This window comes from Vicia villosa, unplaced genomic scaffold (genome assembly GCF_029867415.1).
Source record: "Vicia villosa cultivar HV-30 ecotype Madison, WI unplaced genomic scaffold, Vvil1.0 ctg.001841F_1_1, whole genome shotgun sequence".
In the NCBI taxonomy this organism is placed as follows: Eukaryota; Viridiplantae; Streptophyta; class Magnoliopsida; order Fabales; family Fabaceae; genus Vicia; species Vicia villosa.
The window spans coordinates 427,671-445,378 of record NW_026705744.1 but is presented as its reverse complement, the minus strand read 5'-3'; the positions used below and the strand labels follow the sequence as shown (position 1 = coordinate 445,378).

The 17,708-nt window shown below is 32.8% G+C and overlaps 2 long non-coding RNA genes across 6 annotated transcripts; both read right to left on the bottom strand.

Moving 5' to 3' along the window:
* Positions 1-309: 309 nt before the first annotated feature.
* LOC131636829 (uncharacterized) lies at positions 310-2,560 on the bottom strand. The gene is made up of 3 exons (XR_009294188.1): positions 1,541-2,560; positions 1,328-1,437; positions 310-1,178 (listed from the first exon to the last, which is right to left on the bottom strand). It is a non-coding gene; the product is annotated as an uncharacterized LOC131636829 (long non-coding RNA).
* A 1,786-nt stretch (positions 2,561-4,346) lies between these two features.
* On the bottom strand, positions 4,347-17,155 carry LOC131636839 (uncharacterized). 5 transcript variants are annotated; one of them, XR_009294191.1, is made up of 5 exons: positions 13,788-17,155; positions 11,309-13,703; positions 11,094-11,205; positions 9,008-9,728; positions 4,347-7,617 (listed from the first exon to the last, which is right to left on the bottom strand). It is a non-coding gene; the product is annotated as an uncharacterized LOC131636839 (long non-coding RNA). The 5 variants fall into 5 exon arrangements; XR_009294192.1 differs by having other exon boundaries at positions 4,349-9,728; positions 13,788-13,948; positions 14,430-17,155; XR_009294194.1 differs by having other exon boundaries at positions 4,350-9,728; positions 13,788-14,458; positions 15,750-17,155.
* Positions 17,156-17,708: the final 553 nt, after the last annotated feature.

The following is a 17,708-nucleotide window of genomic DNA, read 5'->3' as shown; positions in this document are numbered from 1 at the left end:
AAAAAAATATGAACGTTTTCTTTAACTAGTGAACATGATGAGTAGCTAACGGGTTGGGTAGCTATTGAGAGGGGGAGGTAAAGAGAATTTATTTGAGCCCCCACTAACTAACCTCATCTTTAATTTTGCAAATTTTAGATAATAATAATTAAATAGTTCAAAGTGCTACCTATAATTATATCAATTCATCTTTGGAAGCACAAACTAAGACAATTATCTACTCCCTCCGGCCTGAATTATAAGCAAATATTCTCTTTTTAGGTTCATTGAGTAATGAATGTATTTGGTCTTTTATGTAGACCAGATACATTCATTACTCAATGAACCTAAAAAGAGAATATTTGCTTATAATTAAGGCCAGAGGGAGTATCATATAAAAAAGAAGGGGAGTTGGCATGTGTCCTTTTTGAAGCGTGTAAAACGCACATGTAGACCAAATAAATTGCAAACTAGAGAATAAATGGAAATGTTAAAAATAATATTCTCAAATCACATGGCTACTAGACGATTGATTTGTTCTATCTTTCAAGATCCATTAATTAATATTAGTTTATGTTTATCAAAAAATACCATCATTAACTCAGTCGAAGTGATGACTGATGAGTCATTAGACTATTGATTAAAACGATGAAATATTAGCGAAATCACATAAGTGTATTTGTTCTACAAGAGTAAATCAATGCATGCTAAATTAATAAACACAATTTATATTAAGAATTATAGCAATTGTATTGGGAAATTTAAACTATGTTTGGATTGATGGAGTAGAACAGAGAAGAAAAATGGAACTTAACAGATTTTAGTACGGGGCAGAATGGATCAGATATACCATTCTATTGTTTGGGTATTTTTTATTATTTAATGGAATGAAACATAACTATATAGTTCATTCAATTGCATTCAACCCAAATTGAACAGAATGAAAATTGAAGGATTGGATGGAGAGGAATCTATCATGCTCCATCTCGCTTCATCTATTATTCAAAAACTCTAAACAATGGAATATGATTACCGATCACTCCACTCTATTTCATTCATCACATATCACCAATCCAAACATATACATAAACAAGACATAAAATAGAAGGACTGTAGTAGAACCTGTTGTGTATTGATGTCAACACCAGACAACCAACATCTAAGTCCAGAATATGAATGATACCATCCAACAACCATCTCTGGTTTGCAAAACACAATCAATAACAAACACAAACAAATTCTCGAATTTAACCATACACAAAGAACACATAATAAATAAACTTTAAGAAAACAAAACAAAATACCATCCCGTTTGTTTGAGCATATTAGTCTAAAAAAAAACACTTACCAATTCCACTATGTGGCATTGCAAACACATCAACCATACAGACAGTGTACTCATCCACGAATTCTCCAAGCATCAAACCCATAACCACACCATGGGAGCACCAACCCTACCTATTATACTCAAGATATAACAAAATAAAAATGAATTGATGAAACCCTAATTTTGAAAATTGGATAGACAATGATTTGATTAGGTTAAAATAGGGAACTTTACCGTGTTTGAGCATCTTGAGAAGAGGGAGGGATGAGATATAGACTTGCTCGGAGGAATTTAGAGTTGGGAATTCTGGAGGTGGATGAACTATGGCTCCACCAGCACAACATTTTTGGAAGCCTTTCCATGGTGATTTGAAAAATCTAGTTTGGACTACTTAGTATACTTTAACACTTTTATTTAGGAAGAATTGTTCTATTCACAAGTCATACTAATCTTGAAATTTGAATCTTGTGTAAGAAATTAAAATGTCATCATTTAATTTCAATCATTTATAGAAATTATTCTATTCAAAGTCATATATAGAACTTTAGCCTTAATTCAATCATTTATAACCGACCGGAAAATATTAATTCCCAATAAAATAACCATATTTAATTTTCTTCTTTAATTTCCATATTTACAACTCTAATCAAATTAAAATTATGCTATTTATGTTTCCAAATTTTAAAAATAATAAAGAATGTTTTCAGTATATACAAATCCATAGGTTTTGCAAAAGTGAATTTTTTTTGGACACAAATAACAAAAGTGAATTGTTAAAGTAAAGATTAGTGATTTAAAGAAATCCAGAAACTTTTGGAAAAGAAATTTCCCCCTGGATAAAGTAAACTTTACCGTTCCAGCGATAAACTCGATCTATAATTGGATTTTAAAAGGGAGAAAATAAAAGTTATGATTTTGAACGTTTACATCAAAACCAGCAATGATTCAAAACATATTAACACAGAAACAGTACTTCTAAATACATCAAAGACATACGAAGTAAGATGGAGAATGCGAAGGAAGACGGTTATGTTCTTCGAACGGAGAATCTAAACGGTTCATTATGACGGCCATGCGATGATGAGCAAGAAAACGGTGTTAGTTATTTGTTTTGGAAAAGAGGAGAGGTAGCGGCGGCTAGGGTTTGGAACACAGATAGAAGAGAGAGAGTTTTATTCCGAAGGAAAATTGTATGGGAACTCTTTGTTCTCACTTTCTTGGTCTGTGCTAAGGAAAAAAACTGGACCAATTTTCCTTAGGCCCAAAAACTTAAACAAGTCCATTAAAAGACTAGTTTTTTTTATAAAAAAAAAAAACTAAAAGATGATATATTAAGTAAAAGACTCCAGCATGAGACATGCTAGGAGAAAAGTACAACAAGTTTTCCCTCCGATCTTATTTATAAGTAAGGATTTCTTTTTCAGGTTCATTGAGTAATGAATGTATATGGTATATATAATAGATCAGATACATTCATTATTCATTACTCAATGAATCTAAAAAATGAGTCTTTGTTTATAAATAAGGCCGGAGGGAGTACATTGCAGTATCATAATAGGCACAATATGCACCAGAAAACTAAATACAAAATTACACCCCACTGATACAAACAGACTAGTCAAATACTCCACTAGCAGCCCCACACCAACCACTATAACAGAACTAGCACCAAAAAATACAACAAACACACAGACTCTCAATGAAAAAGAATTCCTCACCACTGTTGCCCACCCGATTCAGATTCGAAATCGGTCAAAGAATACAACCAAGCAGCAAACATCCTTTATAGAAAAAAACGACATTCTTAATAATGCTCACTGAACCATCCATGCTGCCATACTAGAATAGAGTGCTCAAAACGGAACCAAGCAACTCAGCAAATACGATAAATCACATACAGGAATATGAGCCTCCGAAACAGCAGTAAAAGGAGCCACAACAGAACAATAAACAAGATCCGACTGAACTCGCCTACAACAATCAATCCTCAATAAAACCCAAACAAGCTCTAGGATTCGTGAACCATTGCGAAGTGTTATTTAATATCGAGCCAGACTTGATATTAAGACATTTCCATGATAACAACTTCACCTCTTCCGCCATGTTTTCTAGATTTATTCCCCTGGCTTGGAGCGTCTTTTCATTTCTAGCCTTCCAAATAGTCCATACGCAAGCGAACCAAATAGCTGCAAGCTTAGGCGATGTCGTTTTGTCTCGATAGAGTAATCCTTCGAATTGAACCATATGACGCCACCCGTTGGATTGCAAAGTTGTCTTCACTCCCAACCACCTAAGAATGAGACTCCACTACCCTGCAAACACAGTGCACTAGAAAAACAAATGAGATACTGATTCCCCCCCCCCCCTTCACTCTCCGACACAACTGCCCAACCTATGGTCAATCACCCCTCTTCTAATTAAATTGTTTACTGTTGGAATTTTATCTTGAAGCATTCTCCAAACCAGCCCTGCCACTTTTGAAGGAATCATCTTATTCCACACATTATCCAAAGGATTATTCGAATTACTATGAGAAGACGACACTAAATCTTCATACACCTCGCTAACAGAATATTCCCCTTGCTGACTCAGGTTGGCTATATCGATTTGATTGATATCCCTCCACCAAACTGAACTCTCTCTCCCCCCTGAATCAACTCCATCATTACACTCACCATATATATTAACCAAAACTTTAAACCACAAACCCCTCTTTTATTTTTTTACTTTCCATGCCCACTTGCTTAATAAGGCTTCATTGAAAGCTCTCAAATTTCGAATTCCCAACCCACCATCTACTATAAGTTTACAAACCTTGTCCCAACTAACCCAGTTGATTTTCCTCTCCTCCTCACATCCCCCATAAAAATTGTTTAAAAATATACTCTAATTTAAGAATTATACCTGTTGGAGCCTTGAAGAATGAAAGGAAATAAATCGGGATCGCGAATAGGACAAATTTTATTAGAACTACTCTCCCCCCCCCCCCAATGAATGGTATTTATTCTTCCATTTCAATAATTTATCACTCACAGTCTCTACCACTTTCTTCCACATTAAAAGGCTAGTTATCCAATACCCATTCAAATTGGGAATTTTTCATTCCACCCTTATACATTTTTTAGGTCTGGCACGAAATTTCTAAAATGCCTGTTTTTAGAGATATTCGAATAAACCTTATTTTTTATGAAAAAGGGTATGTTCGGATATTGTTGAGGCATGCATAGCGACAAACAACAAAAGTTTTGGAAATATTTATCTGGGAATTATCGTGTCCATAGGGATGATGAGAATGCCATTCAACGATTTCTATGATTTCGAACTCGGGTTTGAATGAACAAAAGTATAAAAATGGAAAAGTAAATATGAACATAAAAAGAATTCATTCTTCGGAAAGATAAGACTTATCAAGCATTGCATATAATATACTTCTCACAAACTTAAACTTATTGACCTGTTATACTCAACCTACGATACTCGTCAATGTCATCACGTATCTCTCATAACAGTGTCCATATTTGGAGCACCTACGAGATCAACTCACAGCCAAAGTTATCTCTAATGCAAAGTTGTGAGAACATCTGTATTCTCGCGTCGGCGATCTCTCGCGCGTCGCTAAAACACGAAAGCATTAAGTACAGATACCCATATTGAATGTTAGCTCTAAATCTATCTCTAGAGTTCAGAAAACTAACAGATAATCATTCAAGATAAGGATTCAAGAAGTTTATCTCTAAAGCAACCCGAAGACCTCCAAAAGTGTGTGAAAATTTGTGTGCAGTGAAAGTAGGATTTATTCAAAGTTAAGAGTCGATATTGCATATACTGAATTGTGAGTGTTTTAACCCCGAGGGACTTTGTGAGAAGTGTGAAAAAGCTTGCAAGTAAAGAAGTGTAGCAGATAGATAGGATCGGAGTACCAGAATCTTGACTGGGAAGGTAGAAAGCTAGTTGCGAATAACATCGACGGTATTGTGGTAAGAAGAAATTTTGGGGTGACCTCTTTGTTGTCTCTTACATTACTTGAGGACAAACAATGAGATAAGTTTGGGGTTGTGATCGGTCACCATTTGTACTTGGTTTTAGTCAATCACTCGGCAAAAAGTCTATCATTCCGGTAACACAATGTGTATCATTTATCGTTTTTCGTATTCTATTTCAGTTTCCCATTTGGTTAGTTTGCAGTTGCATTACTTTGAATTTCATAATAATTAGGGTGTTTTTGATGCTTGGTTTGGTAGTGTTAATGTCTAAAATGTAAGCGAGCAGGTCCAACCACTGATGCTAAGCCGAAGAACAGTCCACAAAAGTTAAAAGTGTGATTTTCTCAAGAACAGGAGTGTGACACGGGTCCCCGTGTCACCTAACACAGCCTATGTCAGGATGGGAAGATGAAGAGTACAAGAGGATCAAAAATAGAAGGCTGACACGGCCCATGTCAGCAGGCCTGATGCAAAGAACTCACAAATAAGAAGTCAGTGTGCCAACACGGCCACCCGTGTCAGTTGACACGACCCGTGTTGGCAAGCGTGAGAAAAGAAAGTTGTTTTCAAAATCTGAAGTGCTTTGGCTCATTAAGGGTACTTTGGACTTTCTGCATGGCTGTTTAGGGACCTAAGACTATGTAAACCTAGTTTTGAAAAACATTTTGGCATCTTTGATCAACCGAAAGAAAGAATTACACAAGGAAGGAAGAGCTAGCAAGGGTTTTGGGAGAAGGAGGTCTTCAAGAGCAATAGCGATTGGAGATCAAAAGAATCCAGAATTTTTGTAATGTTTATACCTCTCTTTGTAATTTTCTTGAATATCATGAGTAGCTAAACCCCCAATGCTAGGGGGTGTCCCTGAATTGCAAATGTTAAAGACCAAATTTCCATTGTTTTATGATATTGATGTTTTTATGAGTTTCATTTATTGTGCAATGATCTTAATGCTTTTTCTATCGGACCAATAGTTTTTTACTTACGATTAAGGTTAGGTCGGACAAACAACCTTAACGCTTGTGCACAATAATACTACGGTGCAATCGCTTAGGAATGAGGATTCAACCGTAGTAACCGTTAAAGTCTTGGTAAACAATTCAAATTGCTTGATGTCACCGTTAATAGCTAAGGAATTAGGATTAAGAATGACTATCAAAGGTTTTTGGTTAAGGAATTAAGGAAAACAAATCTTGAGATTCGGTATTGATTCATTTTCACCGTATGTCATAAAACATGGACGAACGGTCTTCGGAAGCAACTCACACACCTAGCCCTAGCATGCTTTCTCATATATTATATACCTCTACTTTTCGGTTTGTTTAATTTGTTGTCATTAGTCTTATTCTCAAACAACCAACAAACACACATGTTCTTTTATTCATTTGAATCATTATAATAGCTTATATTTCCTACGCAGTCCGCGAAATCGATACTTGGGATTAACTCCCTCTTATTACAACACCGGTAAAAATAGTACACTTGCTATTTTTCCGATCAAGGATCATATGACATCGTGACTATATGTACAACTGGATCTTTCAAGTCTGTTATTTAGTTACAGGTGCAGAATATTTTGGAATATTGTGCAATCCTATGTGGCACTTGATTTAGGGATATAAGATATTCTCTACTTTCAAGATGTATGATTAGTTTTTAAATATGAAAAATATTTAGGAAACTAATTATTTGAGCCCTATCTTTATGGAGAGGATTTTGGAGAATTTTCAGCAGTGCCCTGCTACGACTTGAAAGCACAATCCAGTCCAGAAGATTGTTTTAAATAACAAACTACAAACCTAATTTTAGTGCAGAACTGATATTGTAATTTGTGTTAGAGTTTGTGTTGTCTTGTTATAATACATCTTATATATCTTATATATAGCTCAGTTCATTTAGTTAACAAATTTAATTTTTTTTTCTTATATTTAACTCATTTAGTTCATGAAACTAGTTCAATGATTTAGTTGTCGAATTGAATTCCGATCTATTTCTAAATTGGTTTGGTTTATTGTCGTCCCTAAAATCAGATTAAAAGAATGTTTTTCATTTATTTAGTATTCAACACTGGTAATTTATACATACAATCTAACCATATCACAACATTGTACTATTACTTTATTTAAATATGTTTACACAATAATTAATGAAAAAAACTCACTTCCTTTTGTTAAAATTCTAATTCAGTAGGTTTGTACAGTCCAATATGTATTGAAAATAAACCATTTTATTTGAATGCCAAACATATATATCGTAACACTTTTTTAGATTATACACTACTAGTATGTTTGAAAGAATTCACACTCTTGGCCAAATTCATAACTCTGTTGTCTGCATAAGAACAATGTTAGATGTCAAATATGCTAAAAACATGTAAGTGCAAGGTCGAGTTAAATGTTAGTACAGTTAACAACAACCAAACAACCATTACCAAGGCAAGGCAGCAGTTTGTACATATTGTGCTAGAACACGACACGAAGATATTAAAAATTGTATGCAACAAAACTATAAATTAAAAAAAAAGTTTCAAAATTCAAAATTTAACAATGAAATTTAGCGAACACAAGTTAGAGAAATTGGCAAGAACCTGTGCATACGCAACCACATTGGCTGGTAAACTCTCCTGAGCCAAACCTGCATTCTCTAGATTTTCTTTAATCCTTTTAGCTTTCAGATTTTATTTAATCCTTGCAGCTTCTATACATCTTTATATCGAAAGACAAAAGGAACCTAACATAACCCTAACTGGTACTAACTACAATGATCACCTTGTCTTGGTATTTATATTCCAAATGTGGGGTGTCAAAATAAGGCGACAAATTAAATTCTTTTCACCTTTAGCTACCCCGGTCCATTAGCTACCCGACTCATCCAATCGTTAAAATATCCAAAACACTTGAACCACTTACCTTTTTTCACCTATGTCATAATATAGATTAAGAACTATTTAGAGGTCTCAACCACAACCAAAAAATGCTAACACTTTATTTATCATTTTATTTTATTTTACTATTTTTTTTTAGATTTCTACTGAGTTAGAGGGTCGGATGGCTGAAACTATCAATGGCATATGACCACCCATAATTTGTGGAACTACCAATGACTAAAATACGGTACTTGTTCTGAAAAACATAAGGTAAGGTATATGGAACAATCCAAGGATATTATAAATTAGTAAAACTAAAAAACAAAACAAACAAATAAATAAAAAATTTATAATTACCTAGTTGCGTTAAAAGTGCTATAATTACGTGGTTACAATAGCGACCTCTAAATAGTTATGAATTTTTTTGACAAAAAAGGATAATGGAAGTCAATGTGCGTCAGATAATGATAACACTTTTATTTATCTTTTTATTTTATTTTACAATTTTTTTTTAGATTTCTACCGAGTTAGAGAGTCAGATGGGAGGAACTATCAAAAATGGCGTAAGACCAATCGTAATTTGTGGAACTACCAGTGACTTAGACACGGTACTTGCTCTGGAAAACATAAGCTCTCCGGAACAAGTGCCATGTTTAACCCACTGATAATTTCAAAAATTAAAATTTGTCATGTACTAAAAAACGGCCATGATGTTGCAATCAAACTCTCAAAATCAGCAAAAAAAAAATTAAAACAAATAATAAAAAAAATTAGCAAAAGTAAAAAACCAAACAAAATAATAAAAAAAAATTTTATAATTGCCTGGTTGCGCTAAAATAAAAGTGCTATAATTACCTGGTTACAGTAGCGATCTTTAAATAGTTATGAATTTTTCCAACAAAGAGGATAATGGAAGTCAGTGTGCGTTAGCATAGTAATCAATCAAATGCATTTGCCCTTACAGAAAATAGGGTGAAGGAAACAAAAACAAAAAAGTCTAGTGAATAAAAATAGTCTAGGAAATCAAACAAAGAGAAAAAAATAAAAATATGAACTTTTCTTTAACTAATGAACGTGTCGGGTATAGATTTCATACAGATTAAGAACTATTTAGGTGTCGGATGGATGGAACTATCAATGGCGTATGACCAATCGTAATTTGTAAAACTACCAATGACTAAGACACGGTACTTGCTCTTGAAAACATAAGGTAAGGTATATGGAACAATCCTAAGACGTTATTAATATACCTTAATCTATGACCTTCATGCTCTCCTGAACAAGTACAATGCTTATGCCATTGATAATTCCAAAAATTAAAATTTGTTCCTATGACCATGATTGTCATCAAACTCTCAAAATTAGCAAAAATCTAAAAACAAAAAATAAAAAAATTATTAAAACTAAAAAAACAAAACGAAATGATAAATAAAAGTGTTATAATTACCTGATTGCGCTAAAAGTGTTATAATTACCTGGTTACGGTAGCAACCTCTAAATAGTTATGAATTTTTTCGAGAGAAAGATAATGGAAGTCAGTGTGCATCAGCATAGTAGTCAATCAAATGCATTTGCCCTAACAGAAAATAAGGTGAAGGAAACAAAAATTAAAAACTCTAATAAAACAGTTGCAAAGGTTATGTAAATACATCTAGAAGATGTGGTTTTGTAAATCTGACAAATAGGGAAAAAATAAAAATATGAATGTTTTCTTTAACTAGTGAATGTGTAGGGTAGCTATTAAGAGGGGAGGTGAAGAGAATTTATTTAACCCCCCACAAACTAACCTCATCTTTAATTTTGCAAATTCTAAATAATAATAATTAAATAGTTCGTAGCACTAACTATAATCATTTCAATTCATCTTTTGGAAGCACAAACTAAGACAATTGCCAATCATATAAAAATGAAGGGAAGATGGCATGGGTCCTTTTTGAAGCGTATAAATCGCACATGTAGATCAAATAAATTGCAAACTAGAGAACAAATGGAAATGTTAAAAATAATATTCTCAAACCACATGACTACTAAACGATTGATTTGTTCTATCATTCAAGATTCATTTATTAATATTAGTCAATGTTTATCAAAAAATACAATCATTAACTCAGTCGAAGTGATGAGTCATTAGATTATTGATCAAAACGATGAATTATTAGTGAAATCACAAAAGTGTATTTGTTGTACAAGAGTAAATTAATGCATGCTAAATTAGTAAACACATTTTATATTAAGTATTACAACAATCTTCAAAATCAAAACTAATCGGGATCACTCGACACATAAATACTTTGTATTGGAAAATTTAGGCTGTTTTGAATGATGAAGTAGAACAGAGGAGAAAAATGGAACTTAACAGGTTTGAGTAGAACGGGGTAGAATGGATCGGATATACCATTATGTTGTTTGGGTATTTTTGATAAATTGATGAAATGAAAATAACTATATAGTTCATTTAATTGCATACAACCCAAATTGAACAGAATGAAATTTGAAGGATTGGATGGAGTGGAATCCATCATGCTCCATCCCGCTTCATCTATTATTTAAAAAGTCTAAACAATGGAATATGATTATCGGCCAATCCACTCTATTTCATTCCTTCACATATCACCAATCCAAACATATACCGAAACAAGACATAAAATAAAAGGACTATAGTAGAACCTATTGTGTATTGAAGTCAACACCAGACAACCGACATCCAAATCCAAATCCAAAATATGAATGGTACCATCCAAATCCAGAATAAGAATGGTACCATCCAACAACCATCTCTGGTTTGCAAAACACAATCAATAACAAACACAGACAAATTCACAAATCTAACCATACATAAAGAACACATAACAAATAAACTTTAAAAAAACAAAACAAATTACCATCCCATTTGTTTGAGCATATTAGTCTAAGAAACACAATTAACAGTTTCAACACTTACACCAATTCCACTTTGTGGCATTGCAAACACATCAACCACGCGGACGGTGTACTCATCCACAAATTCTCCAAGCATCAAACCCATAAACCACACATGGGGGCACCAACCCTACCTATTATAATCAAGATATAACAAAATAAAAACGAATAGATGAAACCTTAATTTTGAAAATTGGATAGACAATGATTTGATTAGGTTTAAAAAGGCATCTTTACCGTGTTTGAGCATCTTGAGAAGAGGGAGGGATGAGATATAGAGTTGCTCGGAGGAATTTAGAGTTGGGAATTCTGGAGGTGGATGAGCTATGGGTTCACCAGCACTGACAAACATTTTTTGAAGCCTTTCCATGGTGATTTGAAAAATCTAGTTTGGATTAGGTTTTTTATTCAAAATTAGAAGTGGTTATAGTAAGATTTTTGAAAGTGAGGCAAAGATAGACGAAGGAATGAGAACTATTGCTACTTAGTATAACTTTAACACTTTTATTAAGAAAGAATTGTTCTATTCACAAGTCATATTAATCTTGAAATTTGAATCTTGTATAAGAAATTAAAATGTCATCATTTAATTTCAAATTAAAGAAAATAATTTCTATTTCGAAATTCATTTTTTTTACATATTCTATTCAAAGTCATATGTAGAACTTTAACCTTAATTCAATCATTTATAACCGACCGGAAAATATTAATTCCCAATAAAATAACCATATTTAATTTTCTTGCTATTTATGTTTCCAAATTTAAAAAATAATAAAGAATGTTTTCAGTATATACAAATCCATAAGTTTTGCAACATCTTTGATTCTTAAGTCAAACTCCACCCAACAAAACAATTTAAAGTCTAAAAATAAGTTTAGCCACCCAAATTTTAATCAATCTTAAGCAGAGAAATTCCAATAAGGATTTAAAGACAAAATAAAAACATTATAACAAAAGTGATTTTTTTTTAGACAAATAACAAAAGTGAATTGTTAAAGTAAAGATTTGTGATTTCTAGAAATCCTGAAACTTTTGGAAAAGCAATTTCCCCATGGATAAAGTAAACTTTACCGTTCCAGCGATAAAAGTTAAGATTCTGAACAAGTGTGTTTACATCAAAACCAGCAAGACCCAAAACATAGTAACATTACGAAGGAAGATGGAGAATGTGAAGGAAGATGGAGAATGCGAAGGAAGACGGTGATGTTCTTCGAACGAAGAATATAATCGGTTCATTATGATGGCCACGCGATGATGAGCAAGCAAATAGTGTTATTTGTTTTGAGTTCGTGGTGGTTGGAAAAGAGGATAGAGGGGTCGGCGGCTAGGGTTTGGCACAAGGAGAGAAGAGAGAGCGTTTTATTCTGAAGAAAAATGGTTGCACGTTGAAGTGAAAAGAAAAGAAACTAGGAAAAACTAGAAAAATGGGAACTCTTTGTTCTCCCTCTCTTATTCCCCTAAGCCCAAAATCTTTAACAAGTCCATAAAGGGACTACTTACCCATTCAAAATGAGAATTTCTTGAGAATTTAACTTGTCACAGCCAAAATTATACTTGGCACTCCCAATATGTTTGAAATGATTTAAATGTTCAAAAAAAAAAATTATTACCACATTTTAGGAAATTTACGTGAAATATCAGATTTTTCAAATCTTTTAGCGATACCAAAAATTTGGCGAAAACAAGTTTCTGGTAGATTTTATGAAATTTTCAGTAGTTTGTACAGAAAATTGTGAAATTTCCGATATTTTCTACCGAAAATTTCTGTAATTTTTATAAAATTATAGAAATACTAAAATTTTTGAAATTTCCAGTACAATTTCACATACAAGAAATTTTGAAATTTCTGGTATTTCTATTTTTTTAAAAATGCTATTTTGCTTATATTTTTAATTTTTCAGTGCGGATTAGAGGTAGAGATGGTACTGTTGCAGGTCAGGCCATTGATAGAGTCAATGCTTGTGCTCAGGCGGCTCTTGATGAGGCTGATACCTCTGTGTTACGTGTTGGACGCGTTCCTCCGACCGGTTCTAAGCGAAAACGGATGGCTGAGCAGGCGGGTAGGGGGTTCCGCGCAGCTCGCCGACGGGGTGGTAGAGCACCCACTGATGTGGACTGATGTGGACGAGCAGGTGGTTCAGGATGAGGTTGTTGAGGTTGAGGCGGTGGCTGTTGTTCGGGAGCCGATGGCTGTTGTTGAGGAGTCGGTGCTTATTGCTGAGGAGCATCTCAACATAAAGAACTAAGTTAAATTGCCCCCACCCCTCCCCAAAATAAATAAATTTGTGTACCTTATAATTAGAAGATTGTTGCACGAACTACCTTTCTTTTACAGCCATCACTTGCAAGCTTGTGCTCTAATTTTCCATTAGAACATGACACGAAGATATTATAAATTCTATGCAACAAAACTATAAATTAAAACAAAACTATAAATTAAAAAAGAAATTCAAAATTTAAAATTAAACAATGAAATGATTTAGCGAACACAAGTTAGAGACATTTGCAAGAACTTGTGCAGACCCAGCCACCCTGGTTGGTAAAACTCTCCTGTGCCAAACCTGCATTCTCTAGATTTTCTTTAATCTTTGTAGCTTTCAGATTTTCTTTAATCCTTGCAGCTTCTACGCATCTTAATATAGAAAGACATTTTAGAAAGAGAGGAAAACAAAAGGAACCTAACATAACCCAAACTGGTACTAACTACGATGATCACCTTGTCTTGGTATTTATATTCCAAATGTGGGGTGTCAAAATAAAGTGTGGAGTTGACAACAAATTAAATTCCCTTCACCTTTAGATACCCAGTCCATTAGCTACCCGACTCATCCAATCGTTAAAATTTCCGAAACCCTTGAACCTCTTACCTTTTTTCACCTATGTCATAATTTTGTGGAAAACAAAATATAAGTTAAGAACTATTTAGAGGTCTCTACCATAACCAGATAATGATAACACTTGGTTTATTATTTTCCTATTTTTTTAGATTTTTACTGAGTTAGAGGGTCGGATGGCTGGAACTATCAATGGCGTATGACCAACCATAATTTGTGGATCCACCCATGACTAAAATACGATACTTGTTCTAGACAACATAAGATAAGGTATATGAAACAATCCTAGGATATAATTAATATACCTTTCTCCGAAACAAGTAGCGTGTTTCATCCATTGATAGTTCCAAAAATTAAAATTGGTCCTATATTAAAAAAAATGACCATGATGTTGCCATCAAACTCTCAAAATTAGCAAAAATCTATAAACAAATAATAAAAAAATTAGCAAAACTAAAAAACAAAACAAAATGATAAATAAAAATTGTATAATTACCCAGTTGCGCTAAAAGTGCTATAATTACCTGGTTACAGTAGTGACCTCTAACTAGTTCTGACAAAGAGGATAATAGAAGTCAAGTCAGTGTGCATCAACATAGTAATCAATCAAATGCATTTGCCCTTACAAAAATGCAAATTGCAATGGTTATGTAAATACATCTTGAAAATGTGGTTTTGGAAATCAGACAAAGAGGAAAAAAAATAAAAATATGAACGTTTTCTTTAACTAGTGAACGTGTCAGGTATAGATTTCATATAGATTAAGAACTATTTAGAGGTCTCGAACACAACCAGATAATGATAACACTCTTATTTATCATTTTATTTTATTTTACTATTATTTTTAGATTTCTACCGAATTAGAGGGTTGGATGGATGAAACTATCAATGGTGTATGATCAATCGTAATTTGTGGAACTACCAATGACTTAGACATGGTACTTGCTCTGGAAAACATAAGGTTATATGGAACAATCTTAGGACGTTATTAATATACCTTACTCTATGATCTTCATGATCTCCGGAACAAGTACCATGTTTACGCCACTGATAATTCTAAAAATTAAAACTTGTCATATACTAAAAAACGACCATGATGTTGACATCAAACTCTCAAAATTAGCAAAACTCTAAAAACAAATAATAATAAAAAAATTAGTAAAACTAAAAAAACAAAAACAAAATGATAAATAAAAATGTTATAATTACCTGGTTGAGCTAAAAGTATTATAATAACCTGATTACGGTAGCGACCTCTAAATAGTTATAAATTTTTTTATAGAGAAAGATAACTTGATGGAATGAAACATAACTATATAGTTCTTTCAATTGCATGCAACCCAAATTGAACAGAATGAAAATTGAAGGATTGGATGGAGTGGAATCCATCATGCTCCATCATGCTTCATCTATTATTTAAAAACTCTAAACAATGGAATATGATTACCGGTCACTCCACTCTATTTCATTCCATCACATATCATTAATCCAAACATATATAGAAACAAGACATAAAACCTCTATTTCATTCCATCACATATCATTAATCCAAACATACATATAGAAACAAGACATAAAACAAAAAGGACTGTAATAGAACCTATTGTGTATTGATGTCAACACTAGACAATCGACATCCAAATCTAGAATATGAATGGTACCATCCAACAACCATATCTGGTTTGCAAAACACAATCAATAACAAAGTAACAAACACAAACAAATTCACGAATTTAACCATACACAAAGAACACATAATAAATAAACTTCAAAAAAACAAAATACCACCTCGTTTGTTTGAGCATATTAGTCTAAAAAACACGATTAACAGTTTCAACACTTACACCAATTCCACTATGTGGCATTGCAAACACATCAACCACGCGAACAATGTACTTATCCATGAATTATCCATGCATCAAACCCATAACCATACCAAGTGAGCACCAACCCTACCTATTATACTCGAGATATGACAAAATAAATATGAATTGATGAAACCTTAATTTTGAAAATTGGATAGACAATGATTTTATTAGGTTAAAAAAAAAGGGACTTTACCGTGTTTGAGCATCTTGAGAAGAGGGAGGGACGAGATGTAGACTTACTCAGAGGAATCTATGGATGGGCAATTGGGAGGTGGACAAACATTTGTTGAAGTCTTTCCATGGTGATTCGAAAAATCTAGTTTGGATTAAGTTTTTGATTTAAAATTAGACGTGTTAAGGTGGAGCAAAGAAAAACGAAGGAATGAGAACTATTGCTACTTAGTCTACTTTAACACTTTTACATAGGAAGAATTGTGCTATTCCTAAGTCATATTAATCTTGAAATTTGAATCTTGTGTAAGAAATTAAAACGTCAATATTTAATTTCAATTTAAAGAAAATAATTTCTATGTTAAACTTCATTTTTTTTTTACATATTCTATTTTTTTTTACATATTCTATTTAAAATCATATATAAAACTTTAACCTTAATTCAATCATTTATAACCCACCGGAAAATATTAATTCCCAATAATATAACCAAATTTCTTGTTTTATTTCCATACTTACAACTCTAACCAAATTAAAAACATGCTCTTTCGGTTTCTATGTTTTGTTAAAATAATCGGTATGTTTTCCGTAAATACATATCCATAGGTTTTGCAACATCTTTGATTCTAAAATCAAATTCCACCCAGCAAAACAATTTAAAGTCTAGAGATTTAATATTTTGAAAAGAAAAAAAGTTAGATGCAATTTTAACCACCCAAATTTTAATCAATCATATATGCAGAGATATTCCAATAAGGATTTGAATACAAAATAAAAACATTATAACAAAGTAAAGATTAGTGATTTTCAGAAATCCAGAAATTTTAGGAAAAGAAATTTCAGTAAACTTTACAGTTCCAGCAACAAACTCAATCTATAATTGGATTTTCAGAGGGAGAAAATAAAAACATTATAACAAAGTAAAGATTAGTGATTTTAAGATTTTGAACAAGTGTGTTTACATCAAAACCAGCAATGCCAACACAGAAATAGTACTTCTAACTACATCAAAGACATACGAAGGAAGATGGAGAATGCGAAGGAAGATGGAGAATGCGAAGGAAGAATCTAATCGGTTCATTGTTTTGCAAAAGAGGAGAGAGGGGGCGGCGGTTAGGGTTTGGAACACGGAGAGAAGAGAGAGCGTTTTATTCTGAAGAAAAATTGTTTCACGTTGAAGGAAAAAAACTGAACCAAATTCCCTTAGGCCCAAAAACTTAAACAAGTCCATTAAAAGGCTAGTTACCCAATACCCATTCAATATGCATGTCTGAAAAGTTATGTGTTGTGTTTTTTTAACTTAGTATTTAATGCATACGAATATACACATCTAATAGTCATGCTTAAGCAATGCAACAAATATGTAAATACAAATGATATCACATCATATTTATTGTAATATCAAATCCTTGATTATTATACTTATATGAATATAAAAATTGATATTTATAGACTATTGAAAAGTATGTACTTGAATTAGATGAGAGAAAAAACATGAAAAAACAATCTAAGGATTAAAAATCAAGCCTTTTGGCAACCAAGGCATCGTTATTATACATGCTTTTATTCTGCCTACTCCAAACATGAAACCAGTTGATATTTATTCTGCCTGCTCCAAACATGAAACCAAAGATACACTTAAGCTAATTAATAGTGTCTGATTTCATCATCACACAAAATGGTAATAACCCCATAAGCATCACATGAATCAAAATTGTTACAAAACCAAAAAGGAGGAAACTTTACAAAACCCCAAATGCAGAA